At 43.3% G+C, this 14050-nt stretch overlaps 1 long non-coding RNA gene across 1 annotated transcript in view; it reads right to left on the bottom strand.

Moving 5' to 3' along the window:
• Positions 1 to 5197, bottom strand: part of LOC112403457 (uncharacterized) — a 46469-nt gene extending 41272 nt beyond the window's left edge. Inside the window, exon 1 of the long non-coding RNA XR_003003906.1 lies at positions 5127 to 5197. This is a non-coding gene — a long non-coding RNA (uncharacterized LOC112403457). The remainder of the gene's footprint in view (positions 1 to 5126) is intronic.
• Positions 5198 to 14050: the final 8853 nt, after the last annotated feature.

The raw sequence follows: 14050 nt of genomic DNA, 5'->3' as shown, positions 1-14050 counted from the left end.
AACGGTAATGATGGAGAAACAAGCCAAATCACCAGGATTTTTTGACTTATCCAGAAATAAACCATAAAGAGAAGGCAATACTGCAACTCACAGTGACTTGATTCATTCAAAAAGAATGATGCCCACTCGTAGAATAACATTAAGTGATTACATATTGAGTTAAAAGAAAATGAGCCAGAGTGGCTATGGGGGAAAAGGGCATTGCATTAATGTAGAGGACTTGGATTCCAGGTGGGCTAAACTTCTGGGTGCCTCAGTTTTTTCATCTGTAAAGTGGGTATAACAAAACCTACCATGAAGAATCATAATGAAACTCAACTGAGATAACCTCTGTGAAGGCAGCTAGCACTTAATGACCTGCAACTCTGTACATGTTTGTTTGTTGAAACTTAGAAATACCAACTTTCACGTGCATTCACTGGAATGCTTTTGACTACAAATAACAGAAAAACTTGACTACAATGTCTGAGGTAAATAGGGCCTATTTTTCTCACTATATAATAAAAAGTCTCTGTAAATAAGCAGTCCAGGGCTAGGAAAGAATAGGATAAGTGACCAAAGTCCAGATTTGTCCAGGACCATTCCTGTTTTAGCATCAGAAGTCCTGCATCTCTAGATACCCCTCAGTCCCAAACAAACCATGAGGTTGGTCAGCCTAGCAATAATCATCAGTGTCATCAGATGCCATCAAGAATCATAATACTAACCTAGGGGTAAGATAGGAATAGAGGCGCAGACCTACCGGAGAACGGACTTGAGGATATGGGGAGGGGGAAGGGTGAGTGTTGACAGGGCGAGAGAGAGTCATGGACATATACAAACTACCAAACGTAGTAAGGTAGATAGCTGGGGGGAAGCAGCCGCAAGGCACAGGGATATTAGCTCGGTGCTTTGTGACGGCCTGGAAGGGAGGGATGGGGAGAGCGGGAGGGAGGGCGACGCAAGAGGGAAGACACATGGGAGCACATGTATATGTATAGCTGATTCACTTTGTTATAAAGCAGAAACTAACACACCATTGTAAAGCAATTATCCCCCAATAAAGATGTTTAAAAAAAAAAAAAAGAATCATAATACTAACCTAGGGGTAAGATAGGAATAGAGGCGCAGACCTACCGGAGAACGGACTTGAGGATATGGGGAGGGGGAAGGGTGAGTGTTGACAGGGCGAGAGAGAGTCATGGACATATACAAACTACCAAACGTAGTAAGGTAGATAGCTGGGGGGAAGCAGCCGCAAGGCACAGGGATATTAGCTCGGTGCTTTGTGACGGCCTGGAAGGGAGGGATGGGGAGAGCGGGAGGGAGGGCGACGCAAGAGGGAAGACACATGGGAGCACATGTATATGTATAGCTGATTCACTTTGTTATAAAGCAGAAACTAACACACCATTGTAAAGCAATTATCCCCCAATAAAGATGTTTAAAAAAAAAAAAAAAAGAATCATAATACTTCATTCTTTTTCACTTGGCCCTTCTGACTGTTGCTTGTTGCCTCAAGGTTGCAAGATAGCTACCGTGCCTCCAGGTGTCATGTCTGCATTCCAGGTAGGAAGAAAAGAGAAGGGCAAAAGGATCAAAGGCTTTCTCTCAGAGAGGTTTGCCTCTTATTCTGGAGAGGAAGCTTTCTTTGAAGACATGCACTTACATCTCGTGGGCCAGAACTGTTTCATATGGCCACCCCTTGCTGTAAGGGTAGCTGGGAAAATTGAGTATGCATTTTGTTTCCAACCCCTCAGCAGAAGAAACCAAGGGGAGAAGGTCGAGAAAGGCTTTTGGGCAGCCGATCCACAGTGTCTGCTACACCCCTTCGCTCTTTATTTCACCCAGCCGATGTCGAGCGCCTGCTGTGCAACGGGCACTGCGCTAAAATCTGCAAAGGGCAGACAGACAATAAGACACGACCCCCACGCTGAGGAAGCTCATGGTCTGGTACAGGCTATGTCAGAAGGCAGCCATGAGAGAGTGGGAAGTGCTGTGTCATCATATCTTGCCCAAGATGCAGGTAGGAATGACAGGGTTGGTGGATTAGCCAGGTAACAATGAATACAGTGTGCTTTCCAAGTAAGGATAAACCCAGAGATGTGGGGGCAGGACTTGGCAACAAGAAAGCTCTGGGAAGAAGGGCCAGTGGGTGTGAGAAGAAGGACTGCGTGTGTGGGGGTAAGTACCTCTCATCTCTGAAGACAGCCTGCCTCAAGTCTTTGCTATGACATTAGGAAGCCATTCCGAAAACAGCACGTGTCTAGGAGGAGGTCTGAGTGGCCTTTACGCACACCCAACAAGGAGCTGTACAAATTCCTCATGGAGACATGTCACCTCAAGTAAACGAGATTCAAAATCTACCCTTGAGAAAGAGTAAACCAAATTTATATCCTCTGCCTGAGGATCCTGCTGGGTGCCCACGCCCTCACCTTACTCTTGTTTCCTACTCTTTTGGCCTCAGAAGCCAGCCCCCTCTTCACTTCCCAGCTTCTCAGCTTCCCTCTTCCCCAGCGCACTGCTGGATCCTTCTCCAGGCCTGGACCTGGCCAGCCTCTGAACCAGGCAGTGCAGAGGCCGTGGACTCTGTGGCCAGTTGGAGCCGGTGCCTGGTGCCAGCGACCTGCCCATGTTCCTGGAGCACAGGAGAGTACCTGCCTTAATCTGCTCTCGGGCTGAGCCACGGGAGCACACCTTTAACAGTCCTTCACATGCCTTCCATTATCTCATGGAAACATCCAAAAACAGTCCTTCAGGGTGGGGAGAGTTATCCCCAGGTAGCCAGCGAAGAAGTGAGGCCAGGAAGGTTAGGTAAACTGCCCTGGATTACCCAGTCGCTTAGTGATAGAGGTGGGATTCAAATCTCGGTTGGATTCTAAGGCTCCTGCTTTCCCCACCGGCACCATTTCTCTATACATAGCCGAGCTCTCTCCCCAGCCCCCTTTCCCTGCAAGCTTGTCAGTGCCCAGACCCCTGGCCCTGAGGGCATCCTCTGATGGAGGGTCTTGATCACCAGAGTCTGTGATGAAGTTTCATTTATTCCTCCACTCAACAGATATTTGAGTATCCCCCATACGCAAGGTGTTGTACTGGGCTGTTGTGTTATCTTCCGGTTGCCTGAATCTGCCTATGGCTGGGCCAGCTGACCTCCAAGGGTCACTGGCTGCCAGAGCTTGCTCGGTCCTCGGGGCACCATGGCAGAGCTGCCTGTGGCCGACTCAGACCAGCCCCAGTGGCACAGCTGAACCTCTTTCCATTTCCCCTGTGCATTAATGGCCCACTCGTACCTTGCTTGTTTTCCTTTTCTGCCAGATCTGTTTGCAGTCTGGGCCTGGCATGGTCACATCTGAGCCTGTTCCAGTTATGACAACATAGCTAGTCACTGCTGTCACCAAAGTAAGGTGGTCAGAGGATGGGAAAGAAATGAAACAGCTCTTAGATCCATCTGATTCTTGATAAACAATATGGTGAAAGTGGAGATTAAAGAAGAATATATTTTGTCAGGGAGGAGCTGCCAATAATCACACTCTCTCCCCTGGGTGCGGGAGGCAGGGTGAGGGTTCCTAGGCAGGTGCCACGGAGGTTTAAGAAACGGAGACTTGCAGGGGTAAAATGACCAACCAAGTTCACACACTGTGATTGCGTTTTCTCCTATCTGTAAAAGTAATACATGTTCACTGTGGAAAATTGGAAAATACCAAATAGTATAAAGAAAAAAATAAAAAGACTCTACGATACTATTACCCAGAGATGATAACCACCGTTAACATTCTGTGTTTACCTCTAGATTTTTTTCTATGCATGTATATGGGTTTAGTCTATACATACTGTTTTGTATTCATCTTTTATCACTTAACATTATTTGATACCATTTCCCCCTTGACACCAAGTGTTTTATAAAAACATCATTTTCTGTGGCTGCATAATATTCCGTTATATGGACATGTCATAATTGGTTCGACCTCCACTCTTGGCTATTTGGGTTGTTCCACCCTTCCATTTTGTCCTGTATAAATAATACTGAGATGAACATCTTTGTACATAAGTATTTGTGCCCATACCTGAAATTTTCGTTGGGCAGAATTCTGAGGGACAAACCACTTTGGCATGGTCTGTCTCTCTGCCCAGAAAGAAGGGACAGCGGGCACTAGTCACGACCAGGCTTCCTGATCAGCCGCTATGGGGCACCCAAAGGGGGGGGATGCTGAAGCAGGGGGCATAGGCACCTCAAAGCTTTGCTTCTCTTACTGTTTTTCTTTGAATGACCCCTGCTTTATTACTCAAAACTCTTTAGTTCAGAAATCTGCTGAAATCAGCTCAAGCAAACAACAGAAGCGGAGATAAAAATGTTGGGCAGGAACTTAGCCAGTCCTCAGAGAGGGCCTGGGAAAGAGGAATCCAGACTTCCTCTCCTCTCCCCATCAGTCCCCGTGGGGCAGTGGGCCTTGAACCTGAGACTGTATCAGAATCACCTGTGGGGCTCATGAAAACACTCATTACTAGGAAGCCCATCCCCCAGTTTCTGACTGAGCAGGTCTGGGGCAGGACGGAGAACTTGCACTTCTTTTGTGTTCCTAGGTGATGCTGATGCTGCTAGTCCAGGGACCATGCTTTGAGAACCTCTGCTAGAGTACAACATGCAGGCTGGGGGCAGGGCAGACACCCTTCAAGACTGCTACCACACCCCGGTTTCTGGGTGAATTCTGTCCTCTCATTGTGATCTTGCCTGGTGGCACCAAAGCAAGGTTGTTACCACCTCTTGTCATAAAGAGACCTCCCCCAAGAAAGGCCCAAGAAGAAGAGAAAGTCGCTATGGCCTTTCCCTGAGGTTATCTCTCCCTCAGGGCCTTTTCTGAAAATTGACTCAGTCAATTCTCAGAAGTTCTCTCATAGCCAGACTTTCTTCCCTCTGGCTAATACCTGGATGCTGATCTGCGGTTAAGGTGGTCTCTCCCTCTCAAGCCACTCCCTCCCAAGGGCTCCCCTGTTCCGGTACGGGGCAAGCAGGGGTTGCTAGGGAAGTCCGGGGCTGGAGCCCACGGCAAGGTGTGGCTACAGTGAGGAGGGGCCCAGCCCTGGGTTCTGGGTTGCTTGGAGGCTCACTAGACAGTGACTCCAAGAGGCAGCCCACAGGGGGAACTTACCGTCCACGGTGACGCCATAGAGGAGCTCACGCTCTGGTGAAAACAATGAAGTGACATTCGTGAAAGATCCTGTAAGATTATAAAGGAAGAAGCAACATTTATTGTGCTCCTACTTGTACGGGCACAAAGTGCCTTATGCTGACCATCTAATTTAATCCTCCCCGAAAACCTATGAATGCAGAGATGGGTACCATTATTCCCAAAATACATGTGAAGAAATTGAGGCACAGAGAGCCTAGGTTACTTGCTTAAGCTCTTAAACACTACTCTATAGCTGCTTCTGGGAGAAACCTGAAAACCAAGAAAGAGCAGAGGGGAGGAAACTAACACATATATTCTTTTACTCGATCATTATGTAATACTCTATAAAATTATCCCCATTTATAGGTGAGGAGACTGAAGCTTAGTTAAGAAGCTTCCCAAGGTCACATAATTGGTAAGTGGGGAACGGGGCAGGCTTCAGTGGTGGCAACAGAAATAAACAGTCAAGTAAGGGTTCAATGCACAGAGATGGGCAGGCTATAAATGTCTGCATGAACTGACTCTGGGGGATTGCAAATGCATGGCATATCCTTCTAACAGACTCCTAACTGAATAATAAGATACCACATCTGAAAATTCTGACATGTGAAAATGATTACAAAATAAATATGCATTGAAAATGCAGGATATAAAACTATTTACAGAAAAATTCCAATGTACTATATCTTTTTTTCTATATCTATATCAAGACAGATATAACAGCGTGGAAGAAAATACTCCATCTTGTTAAATAGACTTTTCAGGACAGTACGATTATGGATGATTTTTCTTTTCTTATTTTTTACATTTTTTTTCTTTGTTTTACAATGGTCTTCTGTTATTTTCACAGCCATTAAAAGAAATCTTATTTATTTACACAGATGCAAGGGCACAGCTTCTTTCCTGACACCATCACCAGGGAGAGGATGAAAGCCTCATCCCATTCTGACCTTCTTCCTTTCCTACCTTCCTGCTTCACAAGTTGATTTTCCAAGGCTTTCCATTCGTGAGCTCTTGATGTTTAATACACCTGTGAGTGAGCGTGGGGGGATGGCGTTTAATAGGATCTACTTTGAAGACCTCAGGAAGTGCTCTAATTTAGCCACACCTGGAAGCCCTGGTTTTCTCAGTGCTTTTCCCATCTAACCAGACTGTGGTGTGGTTTCCCCTGAAATCCTCAGCAGACTTCTGAGCACATAACCTTTAAGACTCATCTTGCTGTCTCTACCTCCCTCTGCCTTTAAATCATTGTCTGTGTAAAAAGCAAACCATGAAACTCAAGTTGAACTTCTATGAACTTTAAAAGCTTTTTTAAATCAAACCAACCTGGAACTTAGTGATGTATAACGATAAAGTTGACTCCATTTATTTTGCTTTTTATGATTTCACTCTCATACATTTCCACTTGTATTTGGAGGAGTTGAACACGTACGTTAAAGTGTTATTTTTAAAATTCTAGTTCTAGGGACTTCCCTGGCAGTCTAGTGGTTAAGACTCTGTGCTTCTACTGCAGGGGGCACAGGTTCAATCCCTGGTCAGGGAACTAAGATCTTGCATGCCATGCACGGCGCAGCCAAAAAAAGAAAAAAGAAAAAGAAAAAATTCTAGATCTAAGTAAAAAGGAATCATACATAAAGATTGTCCACCAAAGATTGAAACAAAAAAGTAGCTTCAATTTAAAAACTAGTCCTTCAGTTGACTTAAAAATGAATTTAAACACTTTCCCCCTAGATTTGAAAAGTACCTCTCCTCCTCTTCTCTGAATAATTTTTTAAAAGGTCTTGGGTTCCATTTTCAAAATAAGTTCTATATTTCTAAGGGTGACACATTCCAAGTAACCAGAAACTGGCCTTGGCTTGGAAAACATCCCAGTTCTCATAAACATGCAATCACTAGTTCCTTTCAGGATGATGAATACTATTGATTGGCTCAGATCAGCTTGTGACCCAGCAGTGGTATTAGACACTGGATATAAAACATCTCCTTATGAATTTTTAATTGGCTTGTGTGTCTGGAGAACTGGGCAGCTGCTTCCCTTCCCTGAGTGCTTACTCTCCCTGCTCGCCCTCCCTCCTCCTGTGTCCCAGGGCTGATGATGCCACTCTGCAGGGCCGCATTATTGGATCAGAGCGATTAGCTGTACAGCCTGATTTTCTGAGTCAAAATCCGACTTCTTTTTCAGGTGCCACAGGCTTACGAGCAGTCATGTGCTTTTTGTTTTGCGATGGCATCACAGGATTACTAGCAGATGCAGTAAACTGAAGTCATTTCTCATTAACTGTATTCCTCATGATACTAAGAGAATGTGTCACTCCGAACTTGCATCCTTGAGCATTTTTCAGGAGAAAGAGTGCTTTCAGAAGCTCAAAGAAAAGCTGACAAAAGCCAAACTCTTGAGAAGCACTGTGTCAGGCACTTTCCAGTACCTTAGCTCATAATTCTCATAACAACCCCAAAAGAGGAGGAACATTATTCCCCCTTTTACACTAGTAGTAACTGAGTATCTTAGAAATACGGTAATCTCTCAGAATTCACGTGGATTTATCAAGCTCACACTGAAATAGGTGGCAAGGTGAAACCCTGGAACTCCAGACTTGATCAGGTGGCCAGAGCAAACCCAAGAGTCACCTTCTTCTAAGAGAACAAGGAAAGCTTCACTCAAAGCAAACTGTTCCCCTGCCACGTCTCCATTGGTTAGATCTGGACAGAGTGAAAGATTCAAGTTCTCATGTCTAGAAATAGGGCTGTAGTCCCATTAACATTTGTATCCAGGTGAAACTGAATTAAAGTAAGCTTCAAGCACCAATTGGGAGGAGAAAATAAATAACACAAGGTCAGCAGGTAGTCTGGAACAGGGAGGGGTAAGGTCTCCAGTGGCGACTGGGTAGGGTGGAGGGTGGAAGGCCCTCTCCCTGGTCCTGCTTTCTCTGTAAAGCACGGAGAGAGAGCCTGTGAGAAACCTGTAACACACAGTGAGTGAGAGCTCTGAGTCCCTACACTTCGGCTGACTCTTGCCAAATATTTTGTGGTACACTTAACTTAAAAGGAGGAAGAAAAAAATAGAGGAATCAGAAAATGCCCCATTGTAAATGAAAGTGAGAATTCTTCCTGGCTTTAGCCTCTGCTAAGGGAATCTAGATTCTACTCAGGAACAGAGACCACTTTTCACAAAATGTATGGTTTTGGTTCATCTCATTGACAGCAACCTGCCTACCTGAGCCATGAGCCCATAGCTGCCAGAAACAATGATGCCAAAAGAAATCTTTCTCTATCTCCAGGGTGTTCATCACCATAGCAAAACTGCACCATTTGCTTCTGAGTCTTGGATACAAAAATTTTTTTCTTGTCTTATCTTTTAATTTTAAAAAATCGTTTTATTTTACTTTGTTTTTTTGTTTGTTTTTATTATTTTGGGTTCTTGTCTTAGATCATTCAGTGACTTGCTGGGTGACCTTGAGTAAATCCCATCTTCTCTGTGGTCCTCTGTGAAGGGGCTCAGTTGGAAGGACCGTGATTGATTAGTTATGTCTGCCACGGGTGCTGCATTAGAAAGTGGTGATATAAGTGTTGCATATTAGCCTTTTCTGAACTGGGTGATCTTAGGTTCTTAATTCTCTGTTGGGGAGTAGATGGAGATAAGCCTCTGAGGAGCAGTTAGTCATGGCCTGGAGCTCAGTGTAATCCTGAGGTGAGACATGGCTGTTCTCACAGCCTCAGAAAAGTATGCTCTAACCCATTCCATATTAGAAAAGCTGAGTGGGTGACTAACCTTTATTGCTTCCCTTCTCTCACCTGCCCCCCCCCCTTATTTCTCTCTCCATAATCCCCTTGGGCATACCCTGGGGGACTCTAGTGTCAATGTAGGCCTGAGGGAGGAGGTTCAGCAGACATCAGGGAAATATGTATTAGTTTTCTAGAGCTGTGTAACAACATAACTGCAGACTTAGCAGCATCCAACCACGCGTGTATTATCTCACAGTTTCTGTGAGTCATGAGTCAGGGCATGGCTTGACTTGGTTCTCTGCTTATGGTATCACAGGGTACAGCCAAGGTGTCAGCCAGGGCTGGGCTCTCATCTGAAGGTTTGACTGGAGAGGGATCTGCTTCTCCAACCACTCATGTGGTCAAGCCATTCCTTGCAGTTATAGAACTGAGAGCTTTAGTTTCTTTGCGAGCTGTTGGCTCAGGAGGACCCTCAGCTCCTCCTGAGGGTTCACCCACTATTCCTGCAACGTGCCATTCCAGCCAGCAAGGGAGAGACTCCAGCCAGATGGGCTCTACAGTCTTACGTGATACAAATTTGGGGGTAAAACTGAAGACCAAAAACACACATCCACCTAGCTAGTCCCTTCTCCAGAGTTGAGATGATTATGCTGAGATGCCTAAGAAGACTATGTTGTTTTTGCTCCTGGACATTAGGCCTTTTCCTAGATCCACCCCTTGAGTTTATACATTAAAAATCCCACATGACCCCAGAGAAATCCCAAAAGTTAGTTATCTGATCCATACTGAATAGAAATGTCATGCTGTGGATTCTTCAAAACTCATTAACCTGGCACCTTCATTGGAATGGTTGTGATTTTCTAGACAGCAGCTGTTAGCACATCCATTTCACAGATATTAAAGACTGATTGGATGACAGGATTCTTTGCCATTCTTCACTGAATATCTCATACTAATTACACAGTTTCCAAGCCTTCAGGACTTTCCTGAAAATTTGTGTTTATTGGTAAACTTTTAATCAAACAAGATGTGCAAAGTACCGCATTAAGCTCAAGGATGTCATTCTGGAATATCACAGGTGAAAGAACTGCGTGAGTCCTCTAAATTACTGCCTAGACCCACAGTCCTTAGTCTCAGTGGACATCTCTGCTTCTCATTTATCCTGAGGAAATAGGGCCTGTGGTAGAATATTATACAGTCACTTCCTTACAACCATGCTCTCCTGAATTTCGGAAGCCTCGTTTCCCTGTATTTTAGACTTAGTGGAGTAAACAAGCTAATAGTGCCCCTTGAGAGAGTTCACTAGTTAACACCCAGCCCTTAATGTCTTTTATACTTGGAAGGGATCTTAGCAGTCACTTTGCTTAACCCTAATATTAAAAATGAAATGGCTCTTAAGAAAAGGGTCTGATATCAAGTGGTATTAAGAAGGATAAAGTTCAACCAACTTCTTTGAATCACGTGGGTCTTCAAGGAGCACAGTCTTGGTCTCATGACAAAGATGACAAAAGATAACAAGGCATCTGGAGAGGCTGTTGTACCCTCCTTGCAGTTTGTGGGTAAGAGTGGGTGGATTCTGATGACTATGGTGAGCTCCTCCTTCTTCCTATTCCAAAAAGGTGAATGGCCAAGCACTGCCTGATCTTGGGAGGGACTTTCACGTGAAAATCATAGATTGTGAACATGTATTTATTTTTTATTTTGGCAGGAAATGATTTTCCTAACCAGTGGTGTGACCATGACAAAGAAGAATAGTTCTGCTTTCAACTCAGAGAAATAGTGGGGGAGAGACAAAAACAAGCAGAAAAGAAACATTTTCTTCAGGCTTTAAGGAGGGGTAGCTATTCACGGTCAATGAATAGCTTTCAGGATCACCTTTGTAATCTCATGCGCCTTTAAACCCTCCACATCCACTGCGGTCAGAAGGGGATTTCGCTGGCCCACAGGAAGGCAGTCCTTGTGCTTGTGTTGTCTTCAAGTGGGTCCCACAGGTTGAAAGTTGCCTCCTCTTCCCCCCTCTGACTCATTAAAACCAAATTCAGTTTAGGGACATCTCTCCCTATTCCAGCTCCTCGCTATTCCAGGTTAGAAGCTATTAGTAGACTCATCCCACCATGAAGCAGAGACCATACTCGCCCTCCAGACTCATCCCTTAGCCAGATACCAGTGCCTGGCACAGAACACGGGGTCAGTGATGTTAAGGAACCAAGCTGATTACTTCTGGCTCTGCTCTTTGTGTGGTTCTTTGCTGCTTCATATGTAGTTTCTCTCAACTTGCTGTCCTTATATTTACACTTCTGCGTCTTCTTCCATGGAACCCAGTCCATGCTGCTGCTCCAGGAGGTCAGCAGCAACTATCTGTTGGCAACAGACTATATCATGGGACTTTGATAGACGCTAAACAGCACTAGTGTGTAGTTTGAAATTTTGGGCAAGTTATTCACTTAATGGTGGGGCATCTACAAAGAAACTAGTCAAACACCTCTATCTTTTCTCTCTCCTCCCTCCCTTGCCCACCAAATTTCTTGAGAGAATAATCTTTACTCCCTTTATCTCATACCATGTCCATTCAAATCTGATTTTGTTTCCTACACTCCCTCCACACACATGTAGACGCTGAAATGCTCACGCTAACTGCCAGATGTAACAGCTTTTCTTGAATTCTATCCTCACTAATCTTCCTAATGAATTTGATGCAGCTGTGAACTACTCTTGAAATTTTTCTCCCTTTGTGGAGCAACTGGAATACAGTTTGCCTCCCAACTCTAACCTACTTCTATCTCCTCAGCTGGCTCCTCTTTTGCCTCATTTAAAACACCGGTATGTCCCAAGATTTGTCCTCAACTCAGTTTCTCTTCCTTTTGTATACCTCCTTTCTGGTGGTCTCAAATACTCCTACTGTTTCAATTAACACCTCTATGCAGATAGTCCCAGATCTTTACCCCTAGTCCAACTTATTTACAGAGTTCTCTCTTCATATTTTCAACCACTTACTGGATCGCATCATCTAGGTAATTCTCCTAGTCTTTCAAATGCATCGGTTTAAAAGTTTACAAATCATCTCCCCCAAACCAGCCCCTTCTCCTAAATTCCCTATTAATATTTGTGAAAGAAAACATGCCACTAACATTGAAATAAGTTCAAAACTGAATACTTCTGCACTCCTCCATCTCTCTCAATCCCATACCTAATGAAGTGACATTCATTAAGGACACACCTCTAATGAGGCAACATCTCTAAGGAGGTGGCATTCATTGAATGCCAGACTCTGGGGGGTGTAGTGTGGAAAAAATAAAGAAGAGAGAGGGAGAGAGAGAGGCAATTGGTCTTACCCCTGAGAACTTACAAAGGGAGGACAGAAAAGCATTCATTTGATGAATTTTTACTGAATACTTATTAAAAGCCAGGCACTGTTCTGGGTGCCAAAGTCCTTCAGTATCACCTCTGCAGTGTCTCTCAGGTCTACTCCAGACTAATTCAGGTCTGGTTAGAACTTCCAGATCAATACTTTTCAAATGGGAAAAATGGGCTTCTTGCCTTTAGTATTGTATTTTTTTCTACTGGTAATTATCATGTTAGCTGTTAGTTTAAAGTAGATAATTTAAAGAAGTATTTGTCTATCCTAAATCATGTCTAACTTTTCCTTTATACGTTAAAATTTTATTTGTTTTTATCTTTCCAAAGCTTCCTAACAGACCCTCCATCCTCTGTCTCTTCATGCTTCAATTCAACCCATATGCTGCCATCAGACAAATATTCCTATAACTGAGCTGTAAGGTTGCTTTGCTTCCTTATTTGGAAATGTTTGAAGGCTCAAAAATTATAATCTAAACTCTGCAATTTGGAATGCAAGACCCCCATCCTGAGACCTGAACTCCAATCTCTCCTTCTGGTCTTACCTGCCAGTTCCCTATCCTGTCTGCCTGTGCTCCAGCCAAACAAGAGTACTCAGTGTTCACAAACATGTCCTATACTTTCTCTTCTTACCCAAAGTCATGCCCTCCACTTGGAATGCCATCTGGTCTATCTCTATTCACGGAAAGCCTTCCTTCCTCTTTCAAGGTTCAGCTTAATTGCTTTATCGTTATAAAGGTTTCTGCCTTATTCCCCCTAATGGCTTGCACAGATGGCAATGATTGAGTTCTAATCATAATTATGGTAAGTCCACCCACTGTTCCACATACAACTTGCAAAGGGACCTTCTCATTAGATGCTGAATAAGTACTTACTAAATAAATGTTACCAGAAGAAATTTTCTAGTAGTTTCACATGTGTACATTATTTCTTCCCAACATGATTATAAAGTCTTCAAGAACACGGACCATGTTTTCTTCCTTTACCTTTATTTTCTACATAGTTCTTGGTACAGAGCTATAAATAGAGTAGAAGTATAAATGTTAGCAGAATGAACAAGTGATAAGTTATGCTTTTTCATAGGAAACACAATATTGTATTAAAGTCCACAGTCATATATTCTGCAGTCTAAGATTAATGCCATGTTTGGACACTACAAAAAGAAAAAAACTGTAGCTAGTCTAGTAATATCTATAACATTCTTTAGCTATTTTTTTCCTTCATGTTTCCTAAATAACTATTTCTGCTTATAATTTCTTAACTGTACCTCACTGAACTCCATTATTAGTCCTTTTAAAATATTATCTTAAGCTTTCCTGGTAGATAATTGTTATCTATAAAGATAATTTTGTCTCTACTTTAAAATAGTTATATCATTTATTTCTTTTTCTTACCTTTCTAACTGATTGGAACTTCTATATCAATATTTTACAAATGAAAAAGAATGGGCCTTTTGCTTTCAGTGGGTTTTTTTCTACAAATAATATTCAGGTTAGCTGTTGATTTAAATTAGATATTTTTATTTTAAGAAGTCTTGGGACTTTCCTGATAGTCCAGTGGTTAGGACTCCATGCTTCCACTGCAGGAGGCATGGGTTCCATCCCTAGTCAGGGAACTAAGATCCCGCAAGCTGCGAAAAAAAAAAAAGAAGTCTTTATCCTAAATCACAGTATCTAACCTTTCCTTTTTATATTAAAGTTTTATTTGTGTTCTTATCTGATTACTCTCTCAGACTAAGCGACATAATTTCAGTGAAGTGGAGATGTGACAACTGTTTAGTGATATGACCAATCACAGACAGCCATGCCAGACAACTGACATCATCA

This window comes from Neophocaena asiaeorientalis, unplaced genomic scaffold, assembly GCF_003031525.2.
Source record: "Neophocaena asiaeorientalis asiaeorientalis breed wild unplaced genomic scaffold, Neophocaena_asiaeorientalis_V1.1 scaffold67, whole genome shotgun sequence".
NCBI lineage: Eukaryota > Metazoa > Chordata > Mammalia > Artiodactyla > Phocoenidae > Neophocaena > Neophocaena asiaeorientalis.
Note: the sequence above shows the minus strand (reverse complement) of the source record. Positions and strands in the feature narration are given on the sequence as shown.